Source organism: Natator depressus, chromosome 9 (assembly GCF_965152275.1).
Source record: "Natator depressus isolate rNatDep1 chromosome 9, rNatDep2.hap1, whole genome shotgun sequence".
NCBI classification, from domain to species: Eukaryota; Metazoa; Chordata; order Testudines; family Cheloniidae; genus Natator; species Natator depressus.
In genome coordinates, this window is record NC_134242.1 from 51,547,777 (window position 1) to 51,566,403 (window position 18,627).

General features: G+C 45.7%; 2 long non-coding RNA genes across 2 annotated transcripts in view; one reads left to right on the forward strand and one right to left on the reverse strand.

Moving 5' to 3' along the window:
* The window catches only part of LOC141993487 (uncharacterized), a 200,115-nt gene extending 186,727 nt beyond the window's left edge, over window positions 1-13,388 (forward strand). The window contains exon 3 of the long non-coding RNA XR_012640870.1: window positions 12,982-13,388. This is a non-coding gene — a long non-coding RNA (uncharacterized LOC141993487). The remainder of the gene's footprint in view (window positions 1-12,981) is intronic.
* The window catches only part of LOC141993488 (uncharacterized), a 110,131-nt gene continuing 94,946 nt past the window's right edge, over window positions 3,443-18,627 (reverse strand). The window contains exon 3 of the long non-coding RNA XR_012640871.1: window positions 3,443-3,769. This is a non-coding gene — a long non-coding RNA (uncharacterized LOC141993488). The remainder of the gene's footprint in view (window positions 3,770-18,627) is intronic.

Here is an 18,627-nt window from a genome sequence, read left to right on the forward strand (position 1 = left end):
TTTACAAATGTGACAGTGTTGAATAAAATATTTGATGCTTTGAAATGGCTGGCTAGGCCTTATGCTATGCATTCAATTTCTACTCTATATTCCCATCAGGCTGCAAGGATTATTATGAATGGCTCTATTTCAGAACAATTTTGACTCTCCCATCAGTTGCATGGCTTACTTTAAAAGGACCTCCATTCCACTAACCTCAAGATTATAAATAATTATGGTGAAATGGAATCAGAGTGCAGGGATGCTGTGAAATTATTGATCCACAGTTAAGGTAGCTTCTCTGTAGTCCTGTATCAGGCAAATCGCTGCTGTCTGGTAGGTGGAAGCCATGAGCAGCCAATCAGAGCACCATGATTTGCATATTGCTTGAAATAATCACATTAATATTTGTAAAGCTCTAGCAGTACACTCAATAACTGTCATTATGAGCCACATTTCCAAGTGCTCAGCACCCACAACTGGGGCCAGATTTTTAGGAGACCTCAACCAGACGCCTTAACATGTCTGATTGCTCCCTCATAATCTGCACCATCTCTTCCTGCATGGCACGGTCTGGTTCCCTCCATGCTCTCCTGTCCCCCATGTCCAAGTTCTCAGACAGTGTAATCTTCCATACTCTGAGCTCTGTCTTGTCACGCTCGGAGGGACACGTTACCTCATTGAACATGTCCTCCCGAGTCTTCCTTTTCCACCTTCTAATCTGGGAAAGTCTCTGTCCCAGCGTGGAGGATGCACCTATGGACAAGGTTTCAGCTGCAAAGAGTGCAAAGCACAAGGGTAGCACTGACAGTGCATACATTGTTTCTGGTGCAAGGTTAACTTTTTTTATTAGAAAACACCCCTCAATACACTTCACTGCAAGCCACAACGTAATCACAACCGCTGGCTACTGCAAGAGTTGGTTTACTGTTACAGCCATGGTGAGTGAGGCCACGAGGCATGGGCGAGAGGTCTTGAGGCTGCTGCTTTTGTGAAGACATCCTTGGGATCATAGGTTGGAACTTGAGAAAAGCCCCCTTTCCCTTAGCAACCTGGACGGTGCTTGAGGACAGGCACCAGTGCAAATTGTTTTTTACAAAAGTGGCACCAGCCTGGGGAGTGAGGGAGACAAACAGGAAACCCACCCGCCCTATTTTTCAGTGTGGCTTGCAATACACGGTGATCCCTTCCAACCACAACCATGGTACGCTCGGGAAAGCGTGGTTGTGTGACCCAGTTTTCACCATACGGAGGGTAGATTACTTGTTGAATTGCTTCCTGTTTAAGGGCTAGCACTGAAAACTTCCCTCATTTCCCCTATGTGACCCTATGCGATATCACTCTCCTGAGGGTAACAGAGGCAGAAAGGGCGCAGATGCTGCAAGTGTCTGGGTACAGATGTGGTCCTTATGCTGCAATGCTGTGTTCCACAATGATGCCTGAAGAGTTAATACTGGAGTGGCGTGGGAAAGTGTCCCACCGTGGTGGATGAAATAAGGCAGCCTTTCCCAGAAACCTTCTGCAAAGGTTTGCAGAGTACCACAATGAAAGCTTCCTAGAGATCTCCATGGAGGATTCCAGGGCCATCCCCGTGCACATAAACAGTCTTTTTTCTGAGAGCACCCTCTGCATAGCTGGAGTGGCCACCGATACCCACTACATCTACTACTTTGTTCAGATTAAACATTAAAAATAATAGCATGTAACCCCTAAAGTTTGACTGGAAATGTGTACTCTCCAGAGGTGCCTTCCCTGGCATCACGCTCCGCCGACAATTGTTCCTGTGAGGGGATGGACTCCAGTCTTAAAAACAGTTTTTGGCTGTCTGGGAGAATGGATCCTCCGCTTGCCTGCCTCGCATTCTCCTCCTCCTCCTCCTCAACAATGTCCTCCTCGTTGTGGCTCAAGATCACCCGGGGCTCCTGGGAGGTATCCACAGAGTGTTTTGGGGTAGTGGTGGGGTGGCTGCACAGAATCACACGCAGCTCCTCATAGAAGCGGCATGTCTGTGGGGCAGAACCAGAGTGACTGTTCGCCTCCCTTGTCTTCTGGTACGCTTGCCAAAGCTCCTTTATTTTCATGTGGCACTGCTCCGTGTCCCTGGTGTAGCCCTTCTCCCCCATGCCCCGCGCGATCTTGGCAGAGATGTCAGTGTTTCTTCTGCTGGATCAGAGCTCTGCCTGCACAGACTCTTCTCCCCACACAGCGATGAGATCCACCACCTCCTGTGTACTCCATGCTGGAGTGCATTTGCGGCCTTGAGTCTCTATGATCAGCTGTGCTCGGGAGCTCTCCTCACAGATCAAACAGGAAATGAACATTCAAAAGTTCCCGGGGCTTTAACAGGGAAGCAGCTGTTTCCTGTGTACCTGGCTGATATGCAGTAGAGTTGAAAGTGCTCTCCAGAGTGGTCACAGCAGAGCACTGTGGGATACCTCCTGGAGGCCAAGGGGAGGGATAGCTCAGTGGTTTGAGCACTGGCCTGCTAAACCCGGGGTTGTGAGTTCAATTCTTGAGGGGGCCATTTAGGGACTGGGCCAAAAGTTGGGGATTGATCCTGCTGTGAGCAGGGGGTTGGACTAGATGACCTCCTGAGGTCCCTTCTAACCCTGATATTCTATTCTATAAATTACACAATGCAGTGTCTACACTATCCCCATGTCAACCCAGGGATGTCAAATCAAGCGCTATACCTCTTGCGGAGGTGGAGTACAGAAGTTGACTTTACAGGCCACTTAGGTTGGTGGAAGGGACTTGGTAGTGTAGACACATACATTATTAAATTGACTTAATGCAGCTTATGTCGACCTACATTTGTAGTGTAGACCAGGGCTTAGCTCTTTTCATCAATAGATTGCAAAGCAATTTACAAAGGGAGGTCAATATCATTATCCCCATTTTACAGATGGGGAAACTGAGGCACAGAGAGATGCTATGATTTGTCCAAGGTCACCCAGCAAGCCAGTGGCAGAGTCGGGAATAGTACTCAGGTCTCCTGATCAGAGCTGTGCAAATTGATTTTCTGATTTACTGAGTGAGCCAAAAAATATATTTTAAAAAGTGTTTTGATTGCACCAAAGCAACCATTTTAAAAAAATGGAGTGAATAAAAAAGTTGGGAGAAAGTATTGTTTTGGGACAAATGAAGTGTTTTTTTCAACAATGAAAATAAAAATGTTGTTTCAGGTTGAGAGTTTCTTAACTTTTTAAAATGAAAAGGCAGCAAATGTCCAAACAAAGTAATTTCAAATAAAAAAAATCTAACCATCTTGTTTTGCATCTGTCAAAATGAAATGTTTCTGTTTTTTTCAGATTTGTTGTTTTGTTTTCGACAGAAACACTTTGGCATATTCAGCAGGAATTCATGAAAAGTTTCAGGCGACCCAAATCTGTGTTTTATAGTGAAAAATGGTTGCGGCTGACAAATTTTGCTCAGCTTTAAACCTGAGTCCCGGTCTGGTGCTCTATCCACTAGGCAACACTGCCTCCCATTACAATGCCCAGTGTCCCTAACCTGCCCTCAGAGTGGGAAATCCCCAAATACCACAGTGGAAACGAAGCTCTAGTGTGCAGATGGAGCAGAGAAGCCTCGCTGAGGAGCAAGGAAGAGCTGAGGTGGCTGGCAGTTCTGGATCAGGTGAGATGCACAGGAAAAGAAGGAGCAGCTCAGCCTCGTAAAGAGGTGATGTGGTGAACTGTAGAAGAGGGCACTGGCCTGGCAGGCAGGAAACTCGCCTTATGTTCCTAATTCTGCTACTGACCTATTGTCACTTCATGCTTCGGTGGCTCATCTGTAAAATGAAAAGAGATTATTATCTGTTTTAGAAGAGAGAGGCCTGGGATCAATAAATAATTGTATCTTAATATCAAACCCCTCCAAACTGCTCTTGAATATTCCCATATATGGGGAAAATGGATTTAAAGTTACTTCATTGGGTCTGAAAATACTAAAAGTGATACTGGTTCTATTGCTATTTCCAAAAAAGAAAATCTTCAGTTCAGAATCCAATTAAGGTTGCTAAGTAACAACAGTGGAGTTAAATATCCCATCATCTGTAAAACCTAAGCATTTGAAAGTAGGAAATGAATAGGTAACAACATAAATTACACACTACCCATATATATGTAAACACATTATTCTTATCCAGAACAAAGACATGTATAGACATGTATATTCATCACAATACAGTCCCTTTAACTCATGGATTTTTAAAAAAAGATTTAAGGATATTTTCTAAAGTGGAAAATAATCATTAGTTAGTAGATGTATTAGCTTAAAGTATATACTTTTTTGTAAAGTACTTATAAATGCTGTATCTGGGGAATAGTCTTGTTTAGTAAGTAATATGTACCACAATATTGATATATATATTATATATATGTATATAATGAAAAAGCCTTTTGGTTGAAAAGTAATTCTGACAAAAAATGACCTTGTGAGAAACGGTTTTGATTGGAAAGTAGAGGTGGGTGAGGTAATATCCTTTATTGGACCAACTTCTGTTGGTGAGAAAGACAAACTTCCAAATTACACTGAGCTCTTCCTCAGGTCTGGAAAGGGTACTTAGTGTATCGCAGCTAAATACAAGGTTGATCAGATAGTTTAGCATAAGTAGTTAGCACATATTCTAAGGGACCATGCAAGATGAGGTGGCCCATTAATACCCCTATAGTCCTAGGACAGAAATGGGCGTCAGTGGGTTACAGATTGTTTGTTTTAATAAGCCATAAATCCAGCATGGTTTTATTAAAACCATGATTATTAGTGTCTAGCAAAATTATGAATTTAAGATCCCAGACTTGTCTTTTGAAAGTGTTATGCTGATTTCTTTTCAGGCTGAGGCCTGGTAGGTCAGATACAAAGTGATCACTTTGTGAAAAGTGTTCATCTACAGGTGATGGGGTGTTTTTGACTTTTATCATTTTTGTGTGTGAGCTCATTGAAGAGCATAGTGATTGTCAGGTTTCACCCACATAATTGTTGTTGGGGCATTGAGTGCGCTGGATGTGGTGCACCACATGTTGTCATGGGCGGCACGTATAACAGGCTAGGCGAGGCTAAGCCTCCTCAAAAAAGGCCAGCCATGCCGGGGGGAAAATGCCATGTATGCAGTGCATGTCACCCCTCTGCAGGCTCACTGGCCAGCCGTCACTTTTGGAGCACCAGAAGTGAAGTTCCATAGAAGTGATGGGGCCATGGCCCCCCCTGTTTAGGGAAGGGGGTGGGGAGGAGCGAGTGGAGGGCAGAGGGGATTGGGGGGAAGGGGTGGAGAGAAGCAAGCGTTGGGCAGGCAGGGCCTCGGGACAGAGGGTGGGAAGAGGCAGAGTGGGGGTAGGGCCTCGGGGGCAGGGCCATGGTTCAGGTGCCGGTGGCCTCCCCCCTTCTAGGTTGCTTCTGGTGCTTGGGTGTGAGCCTCCCCAAATGGAAGACTCATCTTGCCTATGAATGTTGTGATAAGCATATGTAGGACCCATGGATCTTGAAAGGGGTGTTGTGGGGGGTACCAGTCATTGTAGCAGTGGAGATATGTCTGCAGGTTTTTCTGAAAGGGTCTGGTGCCACTTTGAGTTGGTGTATCCTGGTCTGTGGGGAGCTTGCTTCTGATGATGGGTTAGGAGGTTGTTTGAAGGCCATAAGTGGGGGTACAGGAAAGATTTCTTTCAGGATGAGGTTCACATCGAGTATGGGTTGTAGTTGTTTGGTGATATCCCATATGGGTTCCAGGGTGGGGCACTAGGTGACAGATAGGGGTGTGCAGTTGGAGGGGATTTTATTTCTGTATTGAAGCACATTCTCTCAGGGTATTTGGGTGGCCCATTCTATGATACGATCTTCTTCTCTGGTTGAGTTTCCTTGTTTGGTGAAGGCAGTTTTAAAGTGTTTTAAGATATTAAAGGTGTATATCCAGGACTTTCTTCTTGGAGCATATTCTGTGATATCTGAGAGTCTGGCTATAGATAGCAGATTTCTTGGTGCATTTGGAGTGGTTTCTTGGTGCATTTGGAGTGGTTACTGGATCTATGAAGGTAGGATTTCCCTACACCCTCCCTGAATTTCCCCTACATCCCCCACCCATAGTTTTGTGAACTAGTTACATGCAGTGTTGCCAATTTAGGGAATGTTTAGAAATTGGGATTGAAATTGAAACATTAATACACACTTTAAAAGCATACAAAGTGTATGATAAAATACATGTATCTGAAAAAGTATAATAGATTTGAAAAGTATGAACATAAACTAGCTTATAGAATATCAGGGTTGGAAGGGATCTCAGGAGGTTATCTAATCCAACCCCCTGCTCCAAGCAGGACCAATCCCCAATTTTTTCCCTGATTTTTAAATGGCCCCCTCAAGGATTGAACTCATAACCCTGGGTTTAGCAGGCCAATGCTCAAACCACTGAGCTATCCCTCCCCCCGAAACCTACATTTGGATCAATCAGAGAGCTATCCATTGAAAAAGTATTGGAAGAAGCAAAGACTTCAGTCCAGAAGTTGACTAATGAAGGCATTTATATTGAATCCTTAAGTGAAGAGGACAAGAAGTGTTTGTTAAGACAACTGAAAAAGTACACAGACTTGATTCTTAAAAATCTGCAACAACGACTTCTAGATTCTACTCAACCTCTATGTAGCTTTTACAGATCCCTGTCTTATAAAACACCGACAGTTGAGTGAAGTGAGGCATTACCAGCAATGGGGCTGCCATGTGCTCAGGACAGAATAGAGAATTTGAACACAGAGTGGAATAGCATACAGCGAATGAATGAAGATTTGACTTCAACTTCTTTTTTATCATCACTAGTGGCTCGACCCAATCTTTGTGCTATGTTTCCTGGGATGAAAGAAGTAGGAATTCATCTCTTGTTACTCCCAGTCACAACAGCTACAGCTGACCGTTCTTTTTCATCATTGAATAGAATTTTGTGTTCTGAAAGAAGTCGCCTTCTGCCTAATCATGTGAATGAACTAATGAGCAATTGAAGGAATGGAAGTAACAGACACACGAGAAGCCACCAAAGATGAATGCATTGTATTCAAGAAGTTCATTAACAGAGCTGTGCAAAATTATAACAAGAAACCAAGAAGGATGTAGATGTAGTGATTCACAGAAGGCTCGAGTAGCCAACTTTAATTTGTGTGATAATTTTAAAACATGAGTTAAATCTAATAAAATGGTCATGAAACATTTTTCAGTTTTTACAATGGTGCCATACAGGCCACCTTCACCCTCACGGTCTCATCCCTCATCGCCCTGGCCCCTCTCCCCCTGTAAATTCGAACACCCCGCCTAATTTCAATTCCTGGGGAAAACACTGCCCTGCTATTTATCTCTCTCCATTCTGAAAACTGACCATTTATTCCTACCTTTGTTTCCTATCTTTTAACCAATTACTGATCCATAAGATGGTCTTCCCTGTTATCCCATGGCAGCTTACCTTCAGAGCTTTTGGTGATGTGTGATGTTTGCAGGGAGTGGGATTATCTTTATTCCTTCCTGAAACTATATTCTAATACATAATATTTAATGTTTTACAACACATTTTATATTTGCATTTTTAGTGAATAAAGGTGTTTTTCACATCACCTCTCTCTCTGGACCCAAAAACCTTCCTGATGCAAGTTTTGTGGAAACCAGTTAAGTTCTGCTGAATGTTTTGCCTTTGATGAAACAAGGTATTTTGGCAAAAATGTTCCACCCAGCTCTAATTACAGACCTAGTAGAGGTCTGCAGTGTTTCAGAGAGTCTCTTGGGTAGACAAGACCTGACTTTGCCTTGTGAAAAACAAGCAGCAAAGAATTTCTTTATGTCCCTTCCAGGCCTTCTCTTCCCAGGATAAAACAGCAAGGCAGAACACTGGGCCAAACTGATCCCTGTCTAGGTCCCCTTTAAATGATGCCTCTCAGCATCTTCATGAAACTGAGCTTGGGTGGCCTGAAGAATGTGATTTGTCGTCAGCTGAGCGCTGGTGTGGAGAAGGTCTTTGTTTCAAACTCTGCATATGCACAGCAGGCGGCTTCCCCTCCCTGTCCCCCTTAAGAGCTTTACAGTAATTGAGATTTCTCAATAAACACTCTCTCCAATTGGCAACGGTAAACTAGAGAGGTTAGAAACATTAAGGGTAACTTAGAGCAATTGGAAATAGAGAAGGAGAGAGAAGGGGAAACCCATCAAGTGGATTGCAATTTACATTCTCTCTGCAGGGGTCTTGGCACAATGGATCTATTTCCTCTCAATAAATGTCATTGTGCCAAGACACTTCAGATTGTTATCTGCATGTGAAGAATGGGGTGGGATGGGGGAGGCTTTACATTGCTAGGGGAAGTGAAGAATATAGAATACTAAATTAGGTTGCCTTGCAGCATCCGAAGGGAAATTGGTCGCTTGGTAGCATGATCCCTTAGAAAAAGTCAGCGGTGTAAAGGCTTGTCTCTGAAAGGAGAGCAGGACCAGAGCTAGCCAAAAAATGGGACAGCATTGGTGAAAATATGCATGAACATTTCATCCCTTTTTTCCCATGGAAATGTTTAATTGAGTTTAATTGACACTGAGTTTCACTGTTTCCTGACCAGCCCTCTATAACTGGGATGAACATTTCTTCCAGAATTTTCCCTAGAAGTGGAATGTTTTATGAAAAAAGGGGAATCAGTGGCTGAAATTCTATGACCTATCATATGGAAAAGGTCAGGCTAGATTATCATACTGGACCCATCTGGCCTTAAAACCTGTGGACTTGATCCTCAGGAGTTTTAAATTGGTGTAGCTGCATTGATTTTAGAGGAGCCATATTGACTCATGCCAGGTGAGGACCTGAACCTGTCAATCATAGGGTTTGTATAGCATGTACTGCTCTGAGAGACAAAGCGCATGTGATTATGGAGAATACACTGCTACCAAACCGACCTTATGTCATGACACACATGCAACCTTCCGGCAGCGTGGTTAATGGCAGCAATAAGGGCTGGGTTCAATAACTAAACCAGCTCGATCCTTCACCCAGAAACCTGGGAAAAGTAAACACACTCTCCCTGGGTGCCCTTCACAGGCAGACTGTATAAACTGGACAATCTGAACGTGGGTAAAAGGAACACAATCGTAACTTGGGAAAACAAACCAACAAACAAAACAAAGGTAAAATACTCCCCACCCTCCTCCTTCCGGTAATATTGGCGGCAATCTGAGTAACTTGCCTCCCATCTGCTGGTGAGAATGTTCCGCAGGCGACAGCGCTGCGGCCACAGCACCCTTCCCATCCACCAAAGCCCACTCAAGTGTCTCTCTGCAGATCAGATTCTGTCCCTAGGGAACTGCTTGTCTGGTCCTCCCTGGAGGCACCACCTACTAACCAAGCTAGTGATTCAGGTTCATTAAAGCAGTGAGTAGGCAGAGGCTCACTAAAGTCAACTCTGTTCTGCTGCTGACCCCTGCATTGTTGTCACTCCCATCAAGGTTCTTGCAGGACAGATCAAGACAAGAACTCTTTCCCCATTCTCAGCCTCTCTGGGAACCCCACCCCCCAACAATCGTTCATGTGTAGTTATGGTGACTCCCCAAGTGTTACTAGAGGAATTGTGGGTAGGTGGCCTATGCAAAGGAAGCTCTCCATAGCAGCACTTTTCTCTTCTCACCAAGAGAGGGAGTAGAGAGCTCTTTCCCCCTCTGGAGCTTCTGGCCATAGGGCTAACAACAGATAATTCCAATACATTTCTTAAGACATAACAATATGAAAATTCGTATTTTCCACCGGGTCATGAGAGGATAACAGTACTCCAGCGAGTGTGTAAGATGGGTGGGTAGACGGGAAAGAGAACTGGGAACTAGGGGAGGAGAAGGGAAGGACAAAGGAACACATGTGATCAGTTAACTGAGAGCCAGATACAAATCTCAGTTACAATGTGTAAATCTGGAGTAACTCCACTAGATTTACATCAGAGTCATGGAGATGGGAGTCAAGCCCAGAGGAAGCAATTGCCACAGACATTACATGTGCCCAGCTCACCATTGCTCTCATCTTTGGCTGCCTCGCAATTCCACAGTGTCTTTCCCTCCCCTTCCCTTTGCTCTGTCCAAGACAGGAATGCAATTGCAACTCTAACACATGTGCAAGCTACATCTCACAGGGCCAGACTGAATATTGATCAGTCAGGAACCCAAGCAAAACTGAGGGGAAGGGTGGAGGAACCCAAGCAGAGCTAACCTGGAAAGGGGGAGAGGGAGTAAAAAGAAAAAATAACTTGTGCTAAGCTGAATTAGCAAAAACACTCACCTAAGCCATGCTTAACTGCCTATCCTGCTATCCATACCCATGTCAGGGGGGTTACCCATATATGTAATTTATATGCTGCTGAAAGAAGCATGCAACTTAGCTATACCTTGTAATAGAGCTGATCCAAATTGTTCTGAAAAATTTTCAAAGACAAGAAGACCCTTGTGTGAGACACAAATTGAGTGTGTCTCACGTATTTATGTTTTCACTCATCCAGGAAAGGAGTCAGGAAGACACTGCATGACAATGTGTCACAGCCTATGCCCAATCAAAATGTACATGGTGGCAAACAGAATCAAACTAATTTTGAAAAACGGGGTGGGGAGGGGAAAGCGTGATTTTTTTTCCCCAGGAAAAATAACCCCCCCCAAAAGTTTCAAAATCATTTTCAACTGAAGTTTTCACACAACCAAAACATTTCATTGGGATAAAAAAATGTGCACACACATTTTTATTTTTGAACATTATTTTTCCAGGAAAAAAAATTGCTTGACAAATTTTGACCAGCTCTAATCTAAAGTATTACCAACCCCAAATGTTCAAAAATCCTGAGTCAGGTTCACCAAAAATCATGAGATTGTGTACAAATCATAGATTTGGTGCTTTTGTTGTTGTTGTTGCCTTCTGCTTTTTGAGCCTTTAGGGTGCACTGGGATCACATTTTGAAGCTCTCTCCACAGCCACAAGGGCTAGAAACTTACTTTTCCTTTAAGAATGAAGGCTGAAATCATTACATATCCACTTGCCTCCAGGATCTGGGCCTTTAAGGAAAACATTATCATGAGACTCCTGACAAAATCAGAGTTGGCAACACTGAATCTAAAAGCCAAGGAGGGGGAGGAATTCTTTCATGTGGTACATATGGGGTTGACTAGCTGTAAGGGGGTGAAATTAAGCCCTGGTCTACACTACGGGGTTAGGTTGAATTTAGCCGCGTTAGGTCGCTTTTATAAGCAATGCATCCACACAACCAACCCCGTTCCGTCAAAGTAAAGGGCTCTTAAAATCGACTTCTGTACTGCTCCCCGATGAGGGGAGTAGTGCTAAAATCGACCTTGTTGGGTCGAATTTGGGGTAGTGCGGATGCAAATCAACGGTATTGGCCTCTGGGAGCTATCCCAGAGTGCTCCATTGTGACCGCTCTAGACAGCACTTTGAACTCCGATGTAGTAGCCAGGTACACAGGAAAAGCCCCAAGAACTTTTGAATTTCATTTCCTGTTTGGTCAGAGTGGCGAACTCAGCAGCACTCAGCAGCACAGGTGATCATGCAGTCCCCCCAGAATCGCAAACGAGCTCCAGCATGGACTGAAAGGGAGACACTGGATCTGATTGCTGTATGGGGAGAAGCATCTGTGCAGGCCGAACTCTGATCCAAAAGAAGAAATGCAAATATATATGCCAAAATCTCACAGGGCATGTTGGAGAGAGGCTACACCAGGGACACTCAGCAGTGCTGCGTGAAAGTTAAGGAGCTCAGGCAAGCCTACCAAAAGACAAAGGAGGCAAACAGTCGCTCCAGGTCAGAGCCCCATACATGCTGCTTCTATGATCAGCTGCATGGCATTCTGGGGGGAACCTACCACTACCCCACCACTGTCTGTGGACACCTGCAAGGGGGGAGTCTCACGCAACAGAGAGGAGGATTTTGTGGATGAGGAAGAGGAGGAGGAGGAGGAGAATGTGCAGCAGGCAAGCGGTGAATCCATTCTCCCCGGCAGCCAGGACCTTTTCATCATCCTGGAGCCAATACCCTCCCAAGGCAGGATCCCCGACCCTGAAGCCAGAGAAGGCACCTCTGGTGAGTGCACATTTGTAACTACAGTACAGGGTTTAAAAGCAATAGTGTTTAATGTTTGATTTGCCCTGAAGAATTGGGATGCATTCATGGCCAGTACAGCTTCTGGAAAAGTCTGTTCACATGTCTGGGGATGGAGCGGGAATCCTCCAGGGACATCTCTATGAAGCTCTCCTGGATGTAGTCCCAAAGCCTTTGCAGAGGGTTTCTGGAGAGGGCTGCCTTATTTCATCCTCCATGGTAGGACACTTTACCACGCCAAGCCAGTAGGAAGTATTCTGGAATCATTGCAGCACAAAGCATGGCAGCGAATTGTCCTGGGTTTTGGTTGCATTCAAGCAACATTTGGTCTACATCTTTCTGTGTTAGCCTCAAGAGAGTGATATCATTCATTGTTACCTGGTTGAAATAGGGGAATTTTTGTAAGGGAACAGTAAAAGGACCCCGTTCATACTGGACTGTTTGCGCTTGGCTAAAAGGGATCATCCCAGAGAATAGCCACGCGGGGGGGAGAGGTGAAGGGATCATCCCGGAGAATAGCCACGCGGAGGGGTGGGGAGAGGTGTGTGCTGCACATCCACCCGAAAACCACAGCCCCTCCTTTTAAATGTGAAACCCAACCCATTGCTTGCTCTGGGAAAGGAGGGCGCTGCAGTTTGAAACTATTCCCACATGTTATGAAGGTGTAAGAAGCCAATCCTGCATACCAAAAGGCTTACCATGGCTGCCTGGAAACCAAATTCAGTTGCCCAGCTGTGTGTGTGTGATGTGTCACCATATCAGCAGGCACACAATATAAAAGGCAAAATGCGATCTTGTACCTAAAGCACATGTGTTGTCTGCTGTGAATTGCTTGATTCACTGTGAAAGAGTCTCCCTTTTGTTCTCAGAAATGTATCATTTTAAATTTTACTCTCCCCTTTTATCTCCCCCCGCAGGTGCAAATGTTTCTGCTCTCCCTATCATCTCTGTCCCCGAGGTTATTGCAGATTAGAAGGCGAAAAAAACGCACTTGCGATGGCATGTTTGCCGAGCTCATGCAGTTCTTCCGCACTGATAAGGCACAGCTTAATGCATGGAGGCATTCAGTGGCAGAGGCCAGGAAAGAATTAAGTGAGCACGAAGAGCAGAGGCAGGACGCGATGCTGAGGCTAATGGGGGAGAAAACGGACAAGATGAAGTGTCTGTTGGGGGAGCAAACGGACATGATGAAGTGTCTGTTGGAGCTGCAGGAAAGCCAATAAGAGCACAGACCCCCGCTGCATCCACTGTATAACCACATGCCCTCCTCCCCAAGTTCCATATCCGCCTCACCCAGATGCCCAAGAACGTGGTGGGAGAGGCTCCGGGCACCCAGCCACTCCACTCCAGAGGATGGCTCAAGCAATAGAAGGCTGTCATTCAAACAGTTTGATTGTTAGTGTGACTACAATAAACAATGTGGCCTTCTCCTTTCCTCCTGCCCCACCCCACCCGGGATACCTTGTCCGTTATCTCATTTAAAAAAAAAATAAAGAAAGAATGCATGGTTTCAAAACAATAGTTACTTTATTTCCAAGGGGGGAGGATGGTTGGCTTACAGGGAATTAAAATCAACAAAAGGGGCAGGTTTGCATCAAGGAGAAACAAACACAGCTGTCACACTAAAGCCTGGCCAGTCATGAAACTGGTTTTCAAAGCCTCTCTGATGTGCAGCATGCCTAGCTGTGCTCTTCTAATCGCCCTGGGGTCTGGCTGCTCAAAATCAAACACCAGGTGATTTGCTTCAACTTCCCACCCTGCCATAAACGTCTCCCCCTTACTCTCACAGATATTACGGAGCACACAGCAAGCAGCAATAGCAATGGGAATGTTGGTTGCGCTGAGATCTGACCTAGTCAGCAAACTGCACCAGCAAGCTTTTAAACGTCCAAATGCACATTCTACCACCATTCTGCACTTCCTCAGCCTATAGCTGAACTGCTCCTTACTACTGTCCAGGGTGCCTGTGTAAGGCTTCATGAGCCATGGGAGCAAGGGGTAGGCTGGGTCCCCAAGGATAACTATTGGCATTTCAACATCCCCAACAGTAATTTTCTGGTCTGGGAAGTAAGTCCCTTCTTGCAGCTGCTCGAACAGCCTGGAGTTCCTAAATATGTGAGCGTCATGCACCTTTCCTGGCCATCCCACGTTGATGTTGGTGAAATGTCCCTTGTGATCCACCAGTGCTTGCAGCACCATTGAGAAGTACCCCTTGCGGTTTATGTACTGGTTGGCAAGGTGGTCCGGTGCCAAGATGGGGATATGCTTTCCGTCTATCGCCCCACTACAGTTAGGGAACCCCATTGCAGCAAAGCCATCCAGTATGACCTGCACATTTCCCAGAATCACTACCCTTGATAAGAGAACATCAATGATTGCATTGGCTACTTGGATCACAGCGACCCCCACAGTAGACTTGCCCACTCCAAACTGATTCCCGACTGACCGGTAGCAGTCAGGCATTGCGAGCTTCCACAGGGCTATCGCCACTCACTTCTCAACTGTGAGGCAGCTCTCATCTTGGTAGTCCTGTGCTTCAGGGTGGGGGAAAGCAACTCACAGAGTTCCAGGAAAGTGGCCTTACTATGCAAAAGTTTCGCAGCCACTGTGAATCATCTCATACCTGCAACACTATGCAGTCCTACCAGTCTGTGCTTGTTTGCCTAGCCCAGAATCGGCGTTCCACTGTATCAACCAGCCCCACTGCCACCATGATGTCCCAATTGCCACAGCCCGTGCTTTCAGGAACATCTGTGTCCATGTCCTCATCAAAATCCTCCTCGGTCTGGCGTCTCTTAGCCCGGTTCTGCATATAGTCCAGGATAATGCGTGAGGTGTTTACAATGCTCACAACAGCAGTGGTGATGGTTAGCTGAGCAGTTTCCATGCTTGCCATGGTATGGAGTCTGCAGGGGTAACCCAGGAAAAAAGGCGCGAAATGATTGTCTGTCGTTGCTTTCACAGAGGGAGGGGTGACTGACGACATGTACCCAAAACCACACGTGACAATGTTTTTGCCCCATCAGGCATTGGGCGCTTAACCCAGAATTCCAATAGGCAGAGGAGACTGAGGGAAACGTGGGATACCTACCCACAGTGCACCGCTCCGTAAGTCGATGCTAGCCACGGTAGTGAGGACGCACTCCATCGGCTTAACGCGCTGGTGGGGACATACACAATCGACTGTATAAAATCGATTTCTAAAAATTGACTTCTATAAAATTGACCTAATTTCGTAGTGTAGATGTACCCTAAGAAGAGGAACATTTAGGCTGAATCTGAAGAAAGATTTCCCGACAGCAAGATGTGACCTAAGTTCTCTGTGAGTTGTGTGGCTGCGCAGCAGCCTATTAAGTGCCGCACAGGTTTCTCAGGGCTGCAGTGGGGAGAGATTCCTCTCCCACAGCCCTGGACCTGACCCAGCCCAGCCATGGACCTATCGTGGCTGGGGGAGACTTGGCACCTATCCCGCAGCTCCAGCCCCAGAGCTGCTGCAGTGAGGAGAGGTGCTCCTCCCCCTCAGCCCAGGTGCTGCTGCAGAGATAGCTGGGGGGAGTTCTTTCTCCCCGTCGCAGTCCCAGGGCAGCCTGCACCCCAAACCCTTCATCCCCAGCCCCACCCCAGAGGCCACACCCCAAGCCGGAGCCCTCACCCTCCCACACACACCCCAATCCTCTGCCCCAGTCCTGAGTCCCCTCCCACACTCCAAACCCCTCGGCCCCACCCTGCTACATGAATTTTGTTATGTGCACCAATATGGAGGTGAATATTCATGGAATATAGTTTATATGCGGAATATACTCACATTTAGTATTTTTAAGGGGGAAAAATGTGTCAATTATAAACATTCAGAACTTTTTGGCAAGTCTCTAGACATGAGTAAATGTTAGAGAGTGACTGGCCCCTTTAAGTGGTATCAGGGTCCAGTACACCTGTGACTGATCACCTGCTGCCCAGTGGGGCTTAAGGAACCTCAGCCAGGCCTTGTAAAAGACTAAGCTGTTGCAGAGATTTGCTGTTCCCTGAACAGGATACTTTTGGAGGAGACAGGGAGAAGGGTTTGGGCTTGACAGCCTGAGCCCTGAATTCCAGCTAGGAAGGGTTGGGAGTGGGAGTGGGAATGGGAGTGGAAGGATTGTTTCTGTTACTAAACCAGCTCTACGCAGGGTGGTGGTAGCCGTGAGAAAGACTGCGTGGAGTTCCTAAGGGATCCTGGAGAGGGAAAACAGAGGCAGGGTGCTGCAGGAAGCAACTGACACAGTAAAGTAAAAGCATTACATCAACTAAGGAACAGCTTGAGATCAGTCAGAAGTTCCATGATGTCATCTGCATAGTCAAAATTCAGCACCAAAGGAGCATGTTGCATGAAAAACATCACCACTGGAAGCCGTGTTGCTGCTGAAACTTCATATCTGGGAAGAGAATACAAACGGAGGAAGGATCCATTCATTCCTTGGGATTTAAGTTACACTACAACTCACCTATAGAACTATCTAAAGCATTAAATTAATCCTCCGAGCACCCCTGTGCGGTAGTGATGTGCTGTCATCTCCATTTTATAAATGGGGAACCAAGATCCAGATCCTCACAGGTATTTATGCACTCAACTCCCACTGAAATCAATCAGAGGTAGGCATCTAAATCATTTACAGGATCTGGGCCTAAGCGACTTGCCCAAGGCCACATAGGAAGTAGGTGGCAGGCCAGGGAATTAACCCCAAGTCTTCTGAATGCTCAGTGAACATCCTCTGCCTGAGTTATGACACTGCAATTAATGATGCTTGTACTCAAGAACTGGGAGTTCTTTGAAAAGATGAGAGATGCCCTTGGTCCAGCTGCAAGAGACTGGGGTCATGGCAGACTTTTCTGCCTCATGGTATTGTTGATGTAAGCTATATGGCAATGCATCTGCTAATGTTTCCACTAGCCACTGTTGAATTCTGGAATGTCTTTGTCTTTGCAGTCACTGACCCAAGCCATGCTGAGGCTGCAGCTCTCATCAACAGAATTAATTGGGTGTGAACACCTCCTGGGTAAACACTGCACTGCTGCAAATACTGAACATTAGAGCAGGATTCCCTTTCCACGGCCTGGGGCAGCTGCATTGTCTAGTAGGCTCTGGACTCAACCAGTAGCTGTGCAGAAGTCTCTGACTGGCACAAGGACGGACCAAGCAACTGGAAACCTGGGGTCCTTTCTCAGTTCTGCCACCAGCCTGCCGTGTGCCTTTGGATAAGTCCTAACTTCTCTTTGCCTCCGTTTGTTCATCTGTAAAATGAGAAGAACTGTAACAATTCCTACCTTTGACATGTGCTTCATCAGTGCTTAAGCAATTAAAAACTACAGAAAATAAACTCCATAGTCCTGCTCCTGCTCATTAACAAGCAAAAATCGATAATATTTAGTCCTGCCATAAAAGTGCAGGGGACTGGACTAGATGATCTTATGAGGTCCCTTCCACTCCTATGATTCTATGAAAATACAAAACAGTGGTCAAGATAGTGACCTCAGAGTCACCCCACTTGTAAACCCCCCTCCCCACCCCACCCCGCCCCCAGTGGGACATATCCATTTCTAGCAATCTTTTGCTGATGCCCATTTTAATCAGGTGCTTATCAATTTTACATGCCTGCATCCTATCCCCAAGTTGGTCAGTCCAAGAATGAAGAGTTAATGGGATACTTTACTGTTGGTAGATATGGACCTATGGTACAAAATTAGAATCTGGCATTGGATCAGGATATGAGTTTTCCCAAAGCAGACGACACTAACATGCAAAACACATCCAGATGGAGCTTTAAGGGCTTCTAATTAAAAATACATAACTGAATTGAGTGCCCAGTCAAAGGTTTGGCTGTGAGAACAGTCTGCAGCTATGGAGCAGTACCAAGAATGAAGGAGAAAGGGTAAGCAGGCGGACAGCCTCAGAAGTCAATGGGACCCTAAGGTTCTTGGCACATTTGAAAATCAGCCACTTCTTTTGGTGCTTAAAAATGAACTTGGCCTAATTTTAGGCCCCCATTTGTGAACATCCTTGTCTCTGTGTTTCTCTCAAGCTCCTTTGAGTCCTCCCTCCCGGAGAAAGGTGCTTTTACTGAGTGGAAGAATGGGTGGTGGATTTTGGATATTTGTCTTAAAAAGAACTGACTGGACATTTTAAGGTACTGTCTAGGGGAGACTCACAGGAGCTCACAGCAATTAGCGGAATTGACCTGGTTCTACCAAAATAATACTGCAACTAGTAAAGTGTCTGGATTTCTTCAGTGGTGTCTGGACCTCCTTGTCACACATGGAGTGAATGGTCTAGGAAGGACATCTTCAGACCTTTCCGAACACTGCCAGTTGCAACCTGGGTTGCACAAAACATATCGCACCAGCCATTTGTGGGCTAGGTTCAAATAACCACAGCTCCTGTTGCTTGGCATCTTCCTCCACAAATAGCAGTTACTGCAACTCCTTCTCTTCACTTGGGTAACCACACACTCCTGTGCAGCCTGGGCCTGAATGAACTAAGAAGTTTGTAGCAGCTGGTGATTGGGACTCATAGGGTCAGATTCTCCTTT